The following is a 20,114-nucleotide window of genomic DNA, read 5'->3' as shown; positions in this document are numbered from 1 at the left end:
CTGTGATTAGTTCAGTACCTCACCCTAGGACATCATGGGTTGGTCCTAAATAAAAGTTGTTAGAGAACCTAAATACTTAAAGTCTTATCTGTAAATAAACAAACCAATAAATAAATAAATTGATTTTATAAATATGTATATAACGAGCTAGGTTTGGAGAAATTCTAGAGAGAACCTACAACTGACAAAGTGTGAAACTACTTGTGCTCATTCATATTAGGATATGTGCCAGTTATTGTTCTCAGCAATCATCTACAGGTATAGATGAATATCATAGTTTTTCAGTGTTGGGCCAGGAGAAGGTGGCTATTTACTTTAGGAACATTTCAAAACTATTAAGACCATTGCAGCTTCTCTGCTGATATCCTGAGCCAACATTCATTGTTCACGTTTCACTGACCATCATCCAAACACCAGGCACTCTGTGTGAGGGGGCCTTGATGCCTCTGGGCAGCAGGAATAAAGCTTCCATCGCAGGGAAACCTAAAAATTTTAAATGCAAATCATCACACAGCTCTAAGATACCTGCTTGTAGTATATTTATACACCTATTTCAGATAACCAATGGAATTGTTTCAGAGTTGCCATCTTGAGCTAAGGGCTCCTTCATGCTAAAAATCCATCCCTACAGGAGCTCTCTGCTGTAGGTAACCTTGGCTCAAGCCTAATCAAGTTCTCACTGAAACATGCCTCTACCTTATAAGGACTTTGGTTTTACTGTGAACAGAATGACTTCCAAAATGATTTTTGCCTCACTGAAAGAAGTGTTTTAGGAGATACGGGAAAACCGCCCTGAATGGATTCAAACTGACATTTGTTGTTCCCACACTGTAGAGCCTGAAAACAAAAATGTCTATATGCTTTTCCCATGTTTCAAAACCCCATGGAAGTATACAACAAAAAGCAAGCAAAGCCAAGCACAACAAAAATATGTCTTACAGGTATTCATTAAACACGACACTACTGTTGTTCCCCGGTTTTGAGCAGGAAGTCATTTCAAGCTTGGGACAGGCATGTATGGGCCTTTGAAACAAAAGCTTTTCCAACAAAAGCTGGCACAGGTGTTTGCCCACAATGGATGTGACCATGACCTTTTACAATTAGTGGCTACAAAGGCCTGAGGGAGCTGATGTCAACTGCGTGTCCTATCCTGCCACTCCCCATTTTGAGGATTCCATTCTGAGAAAGGCATAGTACGCACGCAGTTCCTCACGTAGACCCATGTTGGAGAACCAACCGGAGCAGATGTATGAGGTAAATCCTGTTGGCTCTGTTAAGGAACCTTATCCTCCTCTTGTCTGTTCTCTAGTGGGGGTGGATGCCCAGTCTTGAGGCAGGCAGGCAGCAGGTGTTAGAGAAGCAGTGTTGATGCCACAATATTGGTGCATCAACAAGGCTGTTTGCAGTACACATGAAAGCTCTTGTACGCTCAAGGTAAAGCAAAAGAAAATCAGTTAACATTCCACATTGTGGCCTTCTGAGAAATACATAAAAATTCCCATTCTATCCATACGTTATATAGAATTCACAAAATACATGAACGCAAGGGAACTCAAGGGAACTTGGGACTCAACACCCCTCCCCTAGCCATCCAGGCTTAGGTGAGTGTGTGCTTTATGTCTCCTTTAGCCTTCAACATCAGCAAACTCTATTTTCATTTATATAAATGTGTGCTTTACAACAGGATGTTATAGCAATCTCAAAGTTTCCATTCGCCATGATTTGAAATAGATTTATTCTCCTTCAATGACTCCTGTCAGGAATAGAGCTCGTGTGATCTATGTGTGTGTGAAGGGTGTGTGTGTGTGTGTGTGTGTGTGTGTTTTCCCCCTTTATGAGACAGGAGCCACTTTTAGGTGGATATAGACCAGTTATCCTCCAATATATAAATTGCATGCATTTAATCCTTGTTGAATACCCATGAAGGGAAAGCGGCTGATGTGTATGTACCAGGGCTTGTACTCCTAGGGGCTCTTTCACATTATTTCGTTTATTCTTCACTAAACTCCAGGAGATTGGTCACATTGTTAGTCCTACTCTAATAATATTTAATAGTCAAGCACAGAGAAACAAAGTAATGTTACCATCTAGTAAGGGTTGGATGTGGGGTTTAAAAGCTCTTGATTCCAGAAACAATGTTCCCTCCATTAAAGCACACTGTTTTCTGGCATTATAGCAGCTGTATTCATTGATTCTTCTCTCACTCCCTTGGTCTCCCACGTCAAATATACTGTTAACTGGTCAACAGAGACTGTATTTCAAAAGAGCAGTGAGAGAAAGGGGTGCTGAATAAGAAGCAAGGCTCTGAGATTAAAAAAAGAAAAAAATTATGCTGAGCAGGGGAACCTTGTAAACAGGAAGGAGAATGACAGTTGGGGAGAGGAGGAATGAAGAGGAGGGAGGAGGGTTGTGCTCTGAGCACTGAGGGTTGGTTTCAATTTACTCTGAAATGAAGGTCAATGAGAACTACATCATTTCTTTTCAGATTTCATGTAACCTTCCCACTGGTTGTGTTTTTTTTGTTATCCTAGTCTTCTAGCTACTAATAAAAATCTCTTTTCGAAGAGTAAAGAGTTTTGCTGCAGCACTGCAGAGCTGAGAAGCGATTGGGAATTGAATTAGGGGTACGGTGAATGTGGGTCCTACAGGAGGCATCTAACTAGAATAGCAGGTAGTAGCAATGCACAGGGGGCTGATGTAATGGTCCCTGAGACTTTTGGATAAGAAGACAGTTACTCAATTTTTCCTTCAATAATATAATAATACTTGGCACTTTTTATTACTATCCATGTTCCCCAAACTGTTTTAAGCATGTGGTATCTGTTAGTTAAATTAATCCTCACAAAATCCTATAACATCTGTACTATCATCACCCCATTTTATAGAGGGGGGAAACTGAGGCCCAGAGAAGTAAGTTGCTCATAGTTATATAAGCCATCTTTTTATCCCTTTTTATCTCTTCCCTGCTCTACTTCTTAAGCCATTTCTTAAAAGGAGAGATCTAAATTTAATTGTCTTCCAATTAACTCTTTAGCCCAATATAATTTGGCTTCCGGGGATGAAGAGAAGTTGGATAAGGGGTAGAAAAATACTGTTAGATAGTAAGAATAAGGTCTAATATTCAATAATACAGCAGGAAAATTATAGATAACAATAATTTATTGCATATTTCAAAATATCCAGAAGAGAAGAATTTTAATGTTCCCAACACAAAGAAAAATACACGTTTGAGGCATTGGATACCCCAGTTAACCCAATTTGATCATTCTATGTTGTATACAGGTATCAAAATATCACGTGTACCCCCAAAATGTGTACAACTGTTATATATTAATATATATGTGTGAGATACCCTGCTATTTTTTTAATCAACTTCCTTCCCTCCACCCCTCAACAATATACACAGACGTAGCCTTGAGAAGCATCATCAATGACCTCTTAACTTCCAGTTCCAGTGACCTGCTGTATCCCTTATTCTGCTTCCCTTCTCTGAAGTATTTCACAATGTTGGCACTCCCCCTCCTTTCAAATGCACAGGCATCTCCTGCCCTAACTTGGCTCCTGTTTTGCTGGCCACTTGCTCCCAAGCCTCTTAGTTGTTTCAGCCACCTCTTACCTTTCCGGACAGCTCCAGGCTGTGTCCTTCACTCTCTTCCCTTCTGGTTCTGGCTCTGAAGAATGAGTTTCAGTGAGGTATGGGAGGCATGGGCAGGAGGAAGCAGTCACCTGGGAGAGTTTTAAAACCATTCATGCTCTCTTGCAAGATTCTGGTTGTTCTGATACACCCCTCCCTTTTTGAGGGGTAGAGACAGGGAGAAGTATATTACTCTTTACCTTAATGCTTAGTGAATTTAACCAAAAACTATTTGAGAAGCTAGAGGTCATTCCCCCTCACCCCCACGGATGGGCTGTGCTTCCTTCACTCCCACCTCCAAAATGGACACTGCTCCCATGAATCACTTCTGCCTGCCTTTGCCTGACTTTAAAAAAAAAAAAAATCTTTTAAGTGGCATATATTGAAAACAGTAAAAAGAGGGAACTGGGGGTTGGGGAAGAGAAAAGAGAAGTAGATGCAATAGGCATGTGTGTTTCTGGGAAGCAACATTGGGAAAAAGACGTAAAGGAAGACGTAGCTGCGAAACCCGTGTCTGTTCATTACGGGGGAAGCAGGCTGAGCCAAGTAGCCAAGTTCAAGCTGGTCAGGATGTCCTGGTGTGCTGTGGCAAGAAGTCACCAAAGGTAGAGTCACCGAATCACAATTGGGATTGTGAACTCTGTGTGTACAAGAGATTCTCTCCTTTAATTTCCTCCATTTAAAAATAATGATAAATAACCTACTTGACAATTTAAATGTCAATAAGGATAGTTCATTAAATAGTCTTAATAAATAGCAAAACTACTATTTATTTGGGCCATATACTTTGCTAAGAATTCTGTATGTATTGTCTCACTCAATCTTTACACCAATCCCATATGGGCAGATACTAGAATTGTATTTTTTTTTTTTTTTTTTTTTTTAGTGCAAAGAAATTAAGAATCTTGCCTGGCAATAAGCAGAGAAGGGATTTGAACCAGGGTTGTTGTGATACTAAAACCAATGCTCTTGTGCAATGTTATTCCACATCTAAATGTGATTGCATCACATCATTAGTCATCAGAGAAATACAAATGAAAACCCCAATGAGACACTAATATATACTCCATCAGAATGACTGCAACTAAGACTGGCAGCACCAAGTGTTGGTTAGGATGCAAAGCAACTGTAACTCTCATACATCACTGATGGAAGTATAAAATGCTATGAACCCTCTGAAAGAAAGTTTGGTGGTTCCTAATAAATTTAAATATGCTTGCCCTTTGACTCAGCAATCTCGCTTTTATATATTTACTCCCCCAGAAATGAAAATATATGTCTACAGAAAGACATCCGTAAGAATGTAGATAGCAGCTTTATTTGTACCAGCCCGAACCTGGAAACAGCCCAGGTATTAAAAGACTGAAAAAACAAATTGTGGTATGTTCCTTTAATGAAATACTACTCGACAATACAAAGGGACAAACTGTGAATACACTCAGTGACACAAATGCTTCTCCCAGACATTATGCTGTGAGAAAAGCAAGACACAAAAGAGTACATGCTGTATGTTTCCATTTATATGAAGTTCTAAAAGTGGCAAAGCTAATCTATGGGGAAAATGAAAAAGAGAAACAGTGGCTGCCTCTTAGCAGAGTTGGGGGGGGTTGACTTGGAAGTGACAACAAGTATTTTATATCTTGATAGGGGTGTAGTTTACATGGGCATATGTATTAGTCAAAATTGTTTAAGATTAGTGCATTTTAATATATGTAAATCTTGCCTCAAAAAGAACTAAAGAAAGAAATAATAATAAGGAGGGAGGAGGTGGGAAGCAAGGCGAGGTCTGGATGAAACACCCATGGAAGAATGTTGGTAACTATTGAAGCCAGGTGATAAGGACATGTGCAAACATTATACTATTCTGTTTATTTTGATATGTTTGAAATTTTCCATAATGAAAAAATTCTAAAAAGGATTACCAAATTCTTAGTCATCTGTTATGATAATTAAAATATAAATGAGGAGTTGGTGTGAGGCCAGATTGCTGATCATCCAGCCAGGCCCGGTGCAAAAAGCAGATCTGATCATGTTTCTTCCCTTCTGAGAGACTGTGATGCATTTTCCATTCCCTGCCTCAAAGAACAGTGTGACTCCTCAGGGTGGCTCACAAGAGCCTTCCTCCCAAAGACACACACCCAAAGCAGTGTGCAAAGGTTTTTTAGATATATTATTACATTTACTACTTAGACCCTCTCTATGAAGGTTATTATCCCATTTTGTAGTTAAAAATTTATATCAACGAAGGGACCCACAACTGGATGAATTATAAGCAGCAGAGCCTGTAGAAAGTTCAAGTTTTGGACTCCCTCAGATTTTTTCTACTTCAACTGTGGCAGGAAAAATTCCAAGATGGCCCCCAAGATTCTGAGGACCCGCATCCCTGCCCTGCTATGATGCCATCCCCACGAGTGTGGGCAGGGCCAGTGAATGTGAGGAGATATCACTGGTTACCAATCATATGACTTTCAGTTAACCAAAAGAGAGATTTTCCTGGGTGGGCCTGACCTAATCAGGTGACTGCTTTTAGGGAACATGAAGTGTCAGTCTGTTGCCCTCAAAGAGGAAGCAACTGTCATCTCATGCCAAAGCCTATGGAGGAGTCATGCAGCAAAGACCTGAAGGTGACCTCTAGGAGCTTTGAGGGTTGACAGCTAGCAAAAAAAATCTTCCTCAGTCACACAGCCTCAGAGAATTGAATTCTGCCAACAACCACAGGAGCTTGGAAGAGGCCCCTGAGCCTCAGACAGGAGAAAACCCCAGATGACTCTGTGATTTCAGCCCGGTGATACCCCGAGCGGAGGACCCAGTTAACATGTTCTCAGAACCACAAAAATCTGGAGATAGTAACTAGGTGTTTTCTTTAGATGATTAAGAATTTGATAATTATTTTTTAGAAGCTTTTTATTATAAAATGTTTCAAACATATCGATAAATTTGTGGTCATTTGTTACCAAGCAATAGAAATGAACATGTCCTCCCTTCTGCCTTCTCTCCCTCTGCCTCTCCATGTTCCTTCCAGCCACTCTGAACTTTTCCTAGTTTCCTAATTACAACATCACTCCCATGACTGTGGTTCTGCAAGGGCTACACACTTTGCCTGGAATGCCCTTATTCTCTTTTCTGCCTGTTGCATACTACCCATCCTTCAGAACCCAGATCAACTCTTCCTCTCTGGGAAGACTTGACCAATTGCCCCAGGCAGAGTTTATTCCTCCCTGCTCTGTATTTCTCCCTCCCTTCCCCTCTCTCTCCTTCTCTCTGTCTCTTTGTCCCTCTCTCTCTCTAGCATGTGACTGAGTTGAGAGCAGGACCTTATATTGTTCATGTTCATGTCACTTAGAACTAGGATATGCTTAGAACATAGTAGCCACTCAGTAAATAGTTAAGGCATTAATACAACTGTCGTTTTTCATTAGAATGTTTCTGGAGTTCATTCAAGTTAACAAATATCTATTTCCAGGGCCTCTTATAGCTGTCAGGGACAATAAAAAGATTAGTAGGGCATGTTTCCTATCTCAAATAGCAAGAATAAGATTTGCGCACAAACAATAATTATAAGGCAGAACATGGCCTGAATCACATAAGAAACTGAATCTGGTCTGGGGTGGGGTGGGGTCTCAGAGACAGGAAGATCATGGTCCTCAGGATGAAGCATCCCTCTGACACTTTCAGGCTTGACTGTATGTTTTAGGGATCGACACCTTTCCATTAGCATCAAGAGTGTTGAAACAAGGAAGGAAAACATGGCAGTTCTTGTCTTTCTGGTGGCCGGGTGATGAGCACCCCTCTGCCCACCGTCTGTTGCTCTTCGTGAGCAGACTGGAGAGTGGCAGCTGTGAAAACACTTAGAGGAAAAGGAAGGTCACAGAGGGGGAAAGGGCTGTTGACAACGCCAGCTTCTCTCTAAGACCCTGTGGCCAGCATGGGGGAAGCTGTGACGCGAAGTCTTGCTCGCTGGGTTGTGTGGTGCTACTCACAGGAGTGGGTTTGGCTGCTCTGGGTGTGAAGCCTAAGGAAAGTGTCTCTGCCGCCACTGATGTCAACACGTGCACCATGTGGCCAGCTTGCTCTGTGAGTCAGACACCCACATCCTGTTGCCTTACGCTCACACTAGTTCTCCCTTTAAGTGATATATCAAAGAGGATATGTCTTATTTTTCTCAAACAGACATCTGTTATTTTTCACCAGAAAGGAGATGCGTGTGTGAGTGCCACGGAAGTCCACCAAATGTGGGCCAGGCCTGATGCTCTGGGGCTCGTGACACAGAACAAATGATAATTCAACACACTTAATCATTTGGTATCAATGGAACACTCTCTTCTTTAAAGAAATCTCATCTATTTTGTTTGCACCGCTCCAATAAACTTGCAGAGAATTAGACAGAGCATTTGTAATAATGAAGTCCACTTCAACTTTAAACCAATGAGACATTTTGATCTGGCTGTTTCTCTGAGCTTACAAAATCTTGTGGATATAAGATTGCTTGCTCTTGACTTGCTTCCCTGTTTTTGAACTTTACCCATTTAATTAACCAGGCTAAAATAATAATAGGATCGTTGGATCAACATTATGTGCTCATAGTGAGCTCTTTATTTGGAATTGAACATTTTTAGCTCTGGGGGGAGAGAAGAGGAAAGAAAAAGAGGTCAAGGAAACATTGAAAATAAACCAAGACTGTGGACAAACTTACTCTGTTTTTTCCTAGTTTGAAATATGCCTTCAGTTCATACTTCTTTGAATCATTTATGGGCTAAATTTGATAGCACCCTAGTTACCTGGGGTAGGGGTCACAGAGAAACACCTCCCTTGGCAGCCACCTTGCTATGGGACTTTCCAACACTTTGCCCAGCTCCTAATGCACTTGTTGCTGTGATGATGACACATCTCTTGGCAAAACGTCTCCATGTTCAGAAGTAGAACAGCTTCAATGTTATTGATTCTATTTTCGGCTTTACTAAAGTTGTCTGCCCACCACAGTCTGACTTTAAACCTGGTCTGATTCTTTTTCAGACTTTAGCTTGGTCAGTCATATCAATTTTCCAGGATAAAGGGATAATATTGCCTTCTAATGTTGGAACTAGATATTAAAGACAGTGTTGTCTTAAGCCATCAATTTCCAAACATGGTGGTCTCCATTTAAGTTGGTAAATGCTTATAAGGCTGCCACTGATTTTCTCATTAAATGTGTTGTCAAACAGAGTGTGTAAAAATATACTCATGACTTGGAAGATATCAAAGTACTCTTTAAAAATGTTCTACCTTTGTCTTCTGTTCATTAATTGGTTTCAACTTGTCTTAGTTGGCTTTTGTAATGAACCATGGGCTGGCCAAACTAAATTCCAAAAGTCGGGGTAATTTATGATGGAAAACAGGCTAAATAAAATAGATATTGTGATAACTAGATAGTTCTTAACTTTTGCAAATTATTTGCTAAAAATATAGGTAAGAAAATGCTGGCACATTTTCAGCCACTATACATTAACATTCCTTTTGAAACTATTTTTTTGCTAACAGTTCAAGTTTAGACGTGGGGAGCATTGTAGAGGGGAAGGGCATGCCTCTAATCCTTACTTGGGTGAGGCAAAGAAATAAAATGTAACCAAAATGTTTGTACCCTCATAATATCCTGAAATTAAAAAAAAGAAACATTCTTATTTTGGTTTGTAAAGCTGAGTTTGTTTTATTGCTTTCTACTATTTATTAAATGAGTGAAACTGAATAAGTGAAAGCAATAATATTATAAACTGTAAACTTTGTAAATTCAATATAATTGAAACAGATAATATCATTATGATAAAATGTTATTGGGTAGTTACTGTACCAAGTCAGGTCAACTATTCATTTAACTATTAAAGAAAAGAATTTTTAAAAAGCATAAAACAATGGAAGTAGATCACCTATTTATTCTAATTATTCTAATAGCAGATTATTCTAATAGCAGAGATTTAATTAGGAATGTCATAATATTTATTTAAATCTCTGAAAATGGACTATTCTCTATTTCATTTTCATCCTTTTTTAGATTGTTGTACTTATTTTCAGGAGTAGTAATGTACAAAGGAGAGTATTAACTATAGGTGTTTAAAAGATAGACTTTGAAGTCAAACATATCTGGGTTGAAATCCCAGCTCCTCTACTTACCTAATGCAAGTTACTAATTATCTTTGGGTGTCATTTTTCTCATCTGAAAAATTAGGATCATCAAATTTGTTTTCTTAGAAGGGTAAAAAGATAACACATTTTTTGGATATGGAAAGGACCTATCATGGTACGTGGCATGCAATAGGCTTTCATGAAATGTTAATTTTATATAAGCAGCTATATATCATATATGTATTACCCAAGCATGGGTGGATTTCTAAATATATTCTCAAGGTAAACCAGAATGTATTAACTAGATGTGCTTCATCTTATGCTGGTAAAACAGGGAACAGAAGTATAAGCATGCATTGGAGAAAAGAAGATTCACCTGCTCTTAGCCACCATGCCAATGCCCTTGAGAAAGCTCACGGAGGCCCATCATGCCTGCCTGGATCTCACAACACGCAGAGCCACACCAGGCAAACATGATGTGGCTCATCTCTCAGCCAACTTATTGCATGAAGAGAATGAATGAAGGGCACCTTATATTAATCAGAGTTCTCCAGCGAAACGGAACCGATAGGATGTGTATATCTAGAAAGAGATTTATTTTAAGGGATTGGCTCATGTGAGTACGGGCTCTGACCCGTCTAAAATCTGCAGGGTGGGCCAGCAGGCTGGAGACCCAGGGCAGAGCCGATGTTGCAATTCAAGCCAGAGGGCCCTCTACTGGCAGAATTTTTTCTTCTGAGAAGGAGGTCAGTCTTTGTCTAGCAAGGCCTTCAACTGATTAAATGAGGTCCACCTACATTATGGAGAATAATCTGCTTTACTCAACATCAACTTATTTAAATGTTAATCTCATCTTTAAAAACCTTCACAGAAACATCTAAAATAATGTGTGACCAAATATCTGGGTACTGTGGCCAAGCCAGGTTGACACATAAAAGTAACCATCACACATCCTGTGAACATTATCCCCGACAGATGCTGATGAGTACAGTGGCTAAGATATCAAGTTTCAGACAAGGCAGAAATCTGTTCAAACCCTGACCCTTTGACTTAACAGCTCTATGAAAACTATATAAACTTTCTAGACCTTAGCTGTAAAATAAAAACCAAGATATCCGTGGAATACCATTGTTAGGATTGCTGTTAAGAAGAAACTTAAATAATGATGCAGTTGAGGTATTTAGGTTTGCACGTGGCATGCACAATGTACTCAACAACTAATAGCACCTTTTCCTAGTGAAAACAAAATAAGAAATCTGCTTAAATAAGCATGAGGCCAGAAGATTTGTTGACAGCTCTTCTCTGGGAAGCTCCTGGCCCATCCCAAATTATATTTACAAGTAGTGCCTTTTTTATTGCTGTTAAAACAAAATAAACAAAACGTTTTCATACTTTGTAAAATGCACCTCCCACCCAGTTTCATACTTTGTAAAATGCACCTCCCACCCAGTTCCTCTTCCTGTGCCTTTTCCCTTTGTCTACCTGCCCGATGCTATTTTCTTCTGTACGTTTCATCACAGAGAATTGGCAGGTGTAGGTTAGCAGGTGTCACAGGGCTAACAAAGGAAAGGAAACGCTTTCTGTGCTTCTATCTTTGTAGGCACAAAAGTTAATCACACTTTCTTTTTCAGTAAAGAGGCTATATAAGTCAGCCCTGCACTTACACTTGTTCTCCCCAAATAAATAACTGAGATGGGAATGCTGATTAATGTATTCAAGCAGAAATGTATTAGTGTGGTTTTCAATAGAGGACTATTCTCTCCATACACGTATCATGAGACCCACAAATACACACACACACACACACACACACACATACACTCACAGTGTTGCAGAATATCCTAGGAGTGGCGTGTTTCTTTACAAATAAAGCAGCAGCTCTTATTTGCAGACTAATCCTCAAATTTACTTTGCAATGATCCATTCCACAACCCAACTTACATCCTCATAAAAACTGCCAAGTGTGAGTAACAAACACAGTATAACAAGTTTTTACTTTAGACTTTACCCAAGTTCACTATTTTCTATGAATTACCTAAATTTTCTATGAATATGGACATTGCTCCTGGATTAGGCCATTCAGAAAACAAATTTTCATTATTCCTAGTAACCATGTACTGCAAAATAACAAGTTATCATATCAACAACAAAGTCTCCTAGAAAATCTTATAAAGATCCCAAAATCTGAGGTATAAGCCATCAAAGACTAACTGAGCTGTAAATGTATTATTGTTTGTGTAATTGAAAGAACCCTAAATGTGATAGGGGTTCCAGTTCTTGATCCACCACTGCCAATTTTAAGTGTCAATTAACCTTTCTGGGCCTCATTATTCATCCTAGTATCAGGATCCTTGCAATGTTTAATTGAGCTATTGTAAATGAAATTACTTTATAAACGCAATGTATAGACTAGTAGAAATGGCTAAAAGTAGGACTGTAGTTCCCCCTTACCTGCAGTTTCACTTTCTGTGCAGTTTCAGTGACCTTCAGTCAATCATGGTCCAAAAATATTACAGTATTTCGAGAGAGAAAGAGACTAGATTTACATAACTTTTACTATAATATATTGTTATAATCGTTCTATTTTATTACTAGTTATTGTTAATTTCTTACTGTGCCCAATTTATAAATTAAACTTTATGTTAGGCACATGTGTATAGGATAAAACATAGTATATATAGGGCTCGGTTCTATCCAACTTTTTAAGTGTCCACTGGAGGTCTTGGATGTATCCCCCATGGATAAGGGAGGACTACTGTAGCTAATGTGTACTGAGCACTTAGTATGTGCCAGATACTCTTTTAGCAATGTGTGTGTGTTTCTCATTTAATTTTCATAAAAACACTGTGAAAGAGGAATTATGCCCATGCCATAGATAAGGAAATTGAGGCTCTTAGAAATAGCAAATGAACAGGGTCACAGTGATAGTAGGTGCTGCAAACAGGCTTCAAATCCAGGCATTCTAGCTGCAGGACTTCATCCTCTATTTTCTACCACCCTGAAGGTTAGAACGTAACCATGACTCATTTTGCAAGAAGATGACACTGAAAGCAAGTGAATGTAAAGTTCACATTGTAAAATACTATTATAGACACAAGACATTTTTCCTACTACCAATGTCAATGGTTTCCTCTCTCAAGAAAGGTGATGGCCAAGAGAACAATACTTGGGTAAGTGTTACCCTGAGTGGGATGTGAGTCTCAGACAGAAAGACTAAAAGTCTCAAGATGCGTATGTTAGAAAGTCAGATTATGGACGCTGATGAAGAAAAGAACATGCAGGATAAGAAAAGGATTTAGAACTTTACAGAGCTGAAGACTTTATTTCTGGGTTTGCTTTTCCCCCCATGTTATTCTGGAAGAGAAAGCAAGAAGTTGGGAAGATGAATGTGAGCTTTGGAGTCAGGCCTGAGCTCGAATCCCTGGTTTAAAAGGATCATTGAAGCAAGGCATATCAACTTCGAAAATTTCCATTCCATACTTAGATTAATAAATGGGCCTTTTTTTCTGTCTGGATTTACTGTTTTGAGTCCTTTTAATAATTATCTGCCACCAGAGATACAATGAGAAATAATGAGAAACCTAACAAGACAATGATTTTAAGATTTTCCTGACAAGTTTCAAAAGAACATCTAACTATAAATGCATGTCTGTGATGAACTATTGAACCCCGGAGAGTCTGAACTGGTTAAATCTTGTATATTGTGAACAACAGCTATAGTAATCCAACAGCTGACAACTTCTAAGGATGTCACATACTGGCAATGAATATTAGCTTTTCCCAAAAATAACATATCTTGTACTTTAGCTGATTTATTTTGAAAATTTCTATATTTTACACCTAGGTCAATAAAATATAACTCTCAAAAATTAGAGATGTAAATGTTGGTTTCATTTAAAAATTTTGGAGGATGAGGAGTTTGACTAACATAATGTGTTATATACAAAGAAAAATAATGTAAGAAATAATATAATCACATAATATAAAAACTGCACCTTTTTAATTTTTTCCAGTTATCACATGCCAGGGAAAAAACGAGTCATTTTTGGGGGGTTATTTATTCATTCAGTTTTTTTAAATAATACCTCTCTTTGTGCTATCCCCAGGCACAAGTACAAAAAGAAAAGAGTATATATTAATTAAAATGCATGATAGTAATATTGTTACAATTTTATAGCTTTATATAAAATAGCTTATTAAAATGCTACCATATTAAAGGTCCCCTTCTTTTGGAGAATTCTAATTTTTAAAAGGTATTTAGCACTAGACCTTGATGAGCAGAAACTGGGCTTAAGTCAAACTGACCCAGGGCTATAATCTTACATCTCCTGACAGAAAAATAAGAGTGTGGTAGTCATTAGGACTATTTCACCAAGGACAGCAGAGCTGTATTTATTACCATCCTCATGGAGAATCGTTCAGTGAGTGGTGGTGTTTCTTTCTTTCAAGCTTGACTCCCTGGGGACAGAGTTCCACTGATCACATCTGTAGCTCTCTCAAAGTGACACAAGTCCTAGATGATGTAAACACATAATATGAATGAGAATATTTATCATTTATCGAATATCAACTATGGGCTGGTAATTATATACATTTTCTCACTTAATCCTCATAACAACATTTTGGGAGGATGTTATCATCCTCATTGTACAGATGGGCAAACTGAGTCTCAAAAACTTATGTAACTTGCTTCATGGTGGTGCCCTTCCATAACTATTACAGTAATCATTCCTATGGTCATTATTATTAAAAAGTGAAATGATTTGATCCTGGAAATGTGTTGTAGCATGAAAGCTAGAGGCTCATTGTTCCACACAATGGAGCATCTCATTCACTGAAATGTCAACATCCATCTGTGATTTTACAGAAGGTAAAAACAGTTCTGGCAAACCAAGCAGGAATCCCGACACTGAGCCTTTCAAATGCATACATGCTTTGCTATAGTTCCTGGGAATAGTAAACCTCAATACTACACGTTAAAGAAAAACTTCCATTCATGATGTAAATAAATGATTGCCCTCAACTATGAACTTCTGCAATCATAAATGATCATTGCTCACTGTGTCTAAAAGGGAAATCTCCTAACTGAACATGTTTTTCAATCAGAACTGCACGACTAACCAGGCAACACAAAGGTAGGGACTTACTTTTCACAGAAAGCTAGACAAACACGTTACCGCTAAATAATGGAATCTGTGCCCAAGACATAATTTGGCTGTTTAAAGTCTTCATGCCTCAAACCTCCATGCCTTTCCCTGGAGGTCTGCAAAAAGATGAGATGTTTTCACCCTTTGAGAAAACTAAAGACAAAATTAACCTAATTTGAACGTAAGAATGGAAGTAAACTGATTCCCAATGAACCACATGCCATTCTAAAATAATGTCTTCGACCAGTTTGACATGAAATACGCGACAACTCACAAGGGCTTCTTTGCTAATGACAAGCACAACACCACCCACCACGTACCTGTGTCCATTCATTTCTTCGTATTCTTTCATAGCTTGTATTTCTTTTGTGTCAAACCTCTCAGTGCTAGTCTCACTAAAGTCACTGGGTGCATATTGTTGTTTTTACCACTTAAATAAATCATTATGTAGGGAAAACATGTTTTCCAAAAACTGAGATCATTGATATTCATGTACACACACATATGCAAAAAGCAAATGAAAAATAAGTTTAATCAGAGCCATGCTGAGTTTGCTGCTAAGTGTTAGATTGGCTGACAAGAAACTATTTTGTAATTTTATCTAATGCTTTTTATAAAAAGGTTTAAAAAAATCCATTCTTTTCTAAATCTTAAGAATGAGCAATTATACTTTTTTTGGAAAAGTATAACTTAAACACACAAATTTGTTTGAAAGGAAAATCAATAGAAATATTTAAATCCTGCTTCTAGAATGTTTAAAACCCAGTTTGAGAATATTCTATTTAGTATCTTCTACTTAGACGTGTGTTTTAATAGCTCAATTTCTAAAAAGGGAATGTAATATTTAAATCTTATTACATGTCATGAGATGTCCTTAAAGAAAAAAAGGAATAAATCTTAGCCAATAGTCAAGAAATTATTCAGAAATACACTAAGTCCTAGAAGTGCTCGATAAGTTACACCCATTCCCAACTAACAGTTTCATAGAGTTTAGCAATATATTTGCAGAAAGGTAGTTATAATTGTCCAATAGGCTCTCTTTAAATTCTGAGAGTCCCATACTATATTCATTTTAATCACAATGAAATTTACATTGGTACAGCACAGACCTCAGGCGCCACTCTATTGTTCCATGGAACAGATGTTTTGGAATTCACATAATGACAGACAGACTTCCTTTATGAAAGGCTTCTAGAATGAGGGCTTTGGTCAAACTGGTCATGCCTGTATTAAAACATTTCACTCATCAGGAGAATATTTGTATTTTTGTACATATCTCTTTTAGCAATCTCATTTTGATAAAAAGTCAAATTCCTTTTACCTTTTTTTGTATATCCCATTTTTTTTTCAAATCACATTCCTAACATTTGGAAAGTTGAGTCATCAAGATTAATGTAAGGTTGAACATTTTGTTTGAGCTACTCTCTCAGATAATAAGCAAATGGGGAAATATGTCTGTTGAAATCCCTTGTAAAACAAAGACGTGGGGATAACTGGCACCCCGACTCTAAACACGCAAGAGATACAAATGGGTAACCTTCCCTAGGTTAAACTCTAGATGTCCCCTGGAAGGGGTTCATGCCATAAAAGCGCTGCATGTCTACTGTGTGTCCTTAAGAAGGTAAATTCACACCTTACGGTACAATGCACACTATCCGGGTGATGGACACACTTACAACTTTGACTCAAACTGTACAAAAGTGATTCATGTAACCAATATGTTTGTGCCCCCATAATATTCTGAAATAAAAAAAGCAGGTAAGATTAGTAAATTTCCTCAGTTTCCAGGGCCAATGCCCACACACTGCCTCCCTAACCATTAATACTGTAGCTGTGAGCCAATCCCTCCCAGATTTCTTGGCCTAAATTGTTTGATGAGATTGCTGAGAGCTGGGATTTTTTTTTTGTAGTCATCTGATATTGCTAACATTTACTTGGCTTGACCAATCCAGTCCTTGTAAGATATTTCCAGAGACATACTGACTCATTTAAGCACTAAAATGCCATTTAGGTCATTGAAGCAGTAATCCACTAAATGCCATCTGGGTCTGTGCTTCACCAAGTAAACATCACTAGTTCCCATCTTTGATTTCATGGAACTAGAGGAAGGGCAACACATGGCCTTTACAATAAAAAGGTTTGTATTCAGGCTGGGCACGGTGGCTCACGCCTGTAATCCTAGCACTCTGGGAGGCTGAGGCGGGTGGATCACTCGAGGTCAGGAGTTCGAGACCAGCCTGAGCAAGAGTGAGACCCCGTCTCTACTAAAAATAGAAAGAAATTATCTAGCCAACTAAAAATATATGTATATATATAGAAAAAATTAGCTGGGCATGGTGGTGCATGCCTGTAGTCCCAGCTACTCGGGAGGCTGAGGCAGGAGGATCGCTTAAGCCTAGGAGTTTGAGGTTGCTGTGAGCTAGGCTGACGCCACGGCACTCACTCTAGCCCAGGCAACAAAGTGAGACTCTGTCTAAAAAAAAAAAAAAAAAAAAAAAAAGGTTTGTATTCAGTTTTGTGCAAGAGTTGGAATTCAAAATTTTCCAAAAGTGTCTGTTACTCACCTTTAACTCCCATTACCTCAGTGGGCTTGATTTACTCAGTTCCAAGAAGCAAATGTACACAGAATGTGCTCCTGGAACTAAGTACATGTAGAGAATTTGTTGCTTGCCTCTGGTCACAAAATAGCTAATTATTAAAAACTGCTTGCATGGGATTGTTGTCCTTGAAGCTTTGACATTTATTATTTCAGAGAGTAGGAGGCAGATCTGCACACTGGGTTCTAAAGTTTTTTCCAAAAAATTTCTACAAATATGTGTATTGTCCTATTTTCATAATATCTGAGATTCAAGAAATGGAATACAAAAAAGACACAGTCCCTGTTTCTTAAAGTGTTGATAATTTAATGGGGACAATTCAACTCCATGTGACAGCTCTTACTGGGGTGCTGCTAGAGCCCAAAAATTGCATCTTATTTAATCTTAGGGCATTTCAGGTGAAAGAGATTTTCAAAGGAATACTTTCTAATTAGTAAAATGATGCTTAAGATAACTTTTACTGTATATAGTATGACCATATGAAAAAGAGTGTTTATATCATTCAGGTTAATTACACAGATACTTACTTCAGGCTTTACACATAATTTCTGGTTAGGTAAGCAGTCCTTCACAATAGATTTTCCTCTCTGAACCAAATTTAACCTTCATAAGAAAAGGAAAATCTTTAAACAATAAAAATTAATCTTGACTCTCTAATGTCTATGCACAAAGCGTATGTTAACAGATAATATGGTAATAACTAAAAGATGGGAATTCTGGATTCTAATCTGCCATGAATTATAACCTTGGGCAAATCACTAGAATTCCTTGTTATCGATTTTCAAGAGGATATTACAAGGATTTGGAAATCAGAAAAACCTAAATTTGAATCTCTTCCCTGAATTATCTAGGCAGATTTTAACAAGGTCAAAATGTATCTGTTTGCTTCCTAATTTTTACCATGAAATGAGATAATATATAAGGTTCTTCCCACAAGTAGCACTCTAAATAAATGTTAATTTCTCCTTGAGAACGTCTAGATGAAAATATTTTGAAGAATTTGTAAGTTCTATTCAAATGTAAGAGATTGTTATTTACAACCTATGCTTAATAACTAAAAATTAATGACAAAATAAAAGAATGTTCTTAGGTAAGAGGTATTAAATAATTTTATAGATGGAAATGTAATTTCAATATCTATCACTAAGCTTTGTTTCCTATTTCTTTTTAAATGAATTATTCTACCTTAATTAGAACAGCCACGAATAATTCTACATTAGTGTACATTTCAGAAAATATCAAAATTTCACATGTTGCAATTCTCAACAAGAAATCAGCCTCAGACAACATAAATTCCAGCATTATGTGCCTACATTTGCAACACTTTTTTAAAAATTTTACTTTAATAAATGATTACCTTAAACATAAACCTCTAATAATTAATTGTTATATGTCTTGCTATGGACCATGGTTGGTGTTTGATCTTCAGAGCTGAATTCAATAAGATCCTCATTATACTTTTTGGTTGGACTATATAGAGAGAGACCTTCTTCATAGTCCTGATAAGTGAGTCACTTCATATTTTAATGTATAAAATATGTAGAATGATGCTGAATTACAGCCAACTGTGCCAATGAATTTGCAGCATCCAAGAAAACCTCTAGATTCCCTATTATTTTTATATGATTTTGATTTATCTTAGGCATAATTGCTGCTAGGTGTTCCAACTCCATCCTTATCTCTAGCCATTGTGTCCCACAAAATCTCTAAAAAGCTTTCCCTCACTAGAAACAAATAGAAACTGAAAGGTGTTAAAGACTGGGGAGTATTTAATAAATATTCTTCCTCCTAAATGAATTGAAAGAAAACTCTGAAGAAGGGAAAACCTACACAATAAATGTTGACAGCATTCTAAAGCAGTTTATGGCACCAACTTGAACATGCTTAATTGTGGGGATCCTTGATTATCAACTCTTCAATATATGAGACAGTACCCTATATGTGACATCTGTTTGCAAACAGTTTTATTAAAAAAAGAAATTGTTGATGAGGTTGTTAGATGTGGTTCATGAGTGGCCAGAATGACATTTTACTCAAATATCTATTGAGTACCTATGAGCAAGTTTCTCTGCTAGATGCTATAAATGACACAAAAATGAACAAAGCAAGGACCCTGTGCTCAAAGAGAGGTAGACCCTATCACAATTAACTGTTGTGCCAGGTACAAAGTGGCACTTAATAAGTGTTGTTTTAATGAATGCACTGTTGCCCGTGTTCTGATAAAAATATAAACAACACGTCAAGGGAGCACAGGAAGAGTGAGACATTCATCCTGGAAGATCAGGGAGGATGTGGCCTTTAAACTGAGCCTTGGAGAACTGGTAAAATCTTAACAGAGAAAGATGGAGTGCAGGGAAGATGTGCAAAGGCGGAGATGTGAGAGAGGCTGTGTCTGCACGTGCCCTTTAAATGGTAGCCTCATACTGCTGCTTTACTTCTCAAGCTCCATGTTTCTTTCATTCATTAAAAAAAAAAAAAAATCTAACCACATCTCTGGTTGTTAAAACTAAAGATTTTTCTGCTAATTTTACCAAGCCTCTTTGAGCTCCAGTTTCCTTGTGTGTAAACTAAGCATCATGCCCACATCATGAAAGAGTGGTGTCTGAACATTAACTGAGATGATATGCTTATGACAGAGTC

At 37.8% G+C, this 20,114-nt stretch overlaps 1 long non-coding RNA gene across 1 annotated transcript; it reads right to left on the bottom strand.

The window, feature by feature from the left end:
- Positions 1-14,167: 14,167 nt before the first annotated feature.
- On the bottom strand, positions 14,168-18,014 carry LOC123639455. The gene is made up of 3 exons (XR_006735734.1): positions 18,002-18,014; positions 14,878-14,993; positions 14,168-14,243 (listed from the first exon to the last, which is right to left on the bottom strand). It is a non-coding gene; the product is annotated as an uncharacterized LOC123639455 (long non-coding RNA).
- Between the last annotated feature and the right edge of the window lie 2,100 nt (positions 18,015-20,114).

This window comes from Lemur catta, chromosome 6 (assembly GCF_020740605.2).
Source record: "Lemur catta isolate mLemCat1 chromosome 6, mLemCat1.pri, whole genome shotgun sequence".
Lineage (NCBI taxonomy): Eukaryota > Metazoa > Chordata > Mammalia > Primates > Lemuridae > Lemur > Lemur catta.
The sequence above is the reverse complement of the archived record's forward strand: the minus strand, read 5'-3'. Positions and strand labels throughout refer to the sequence as shown.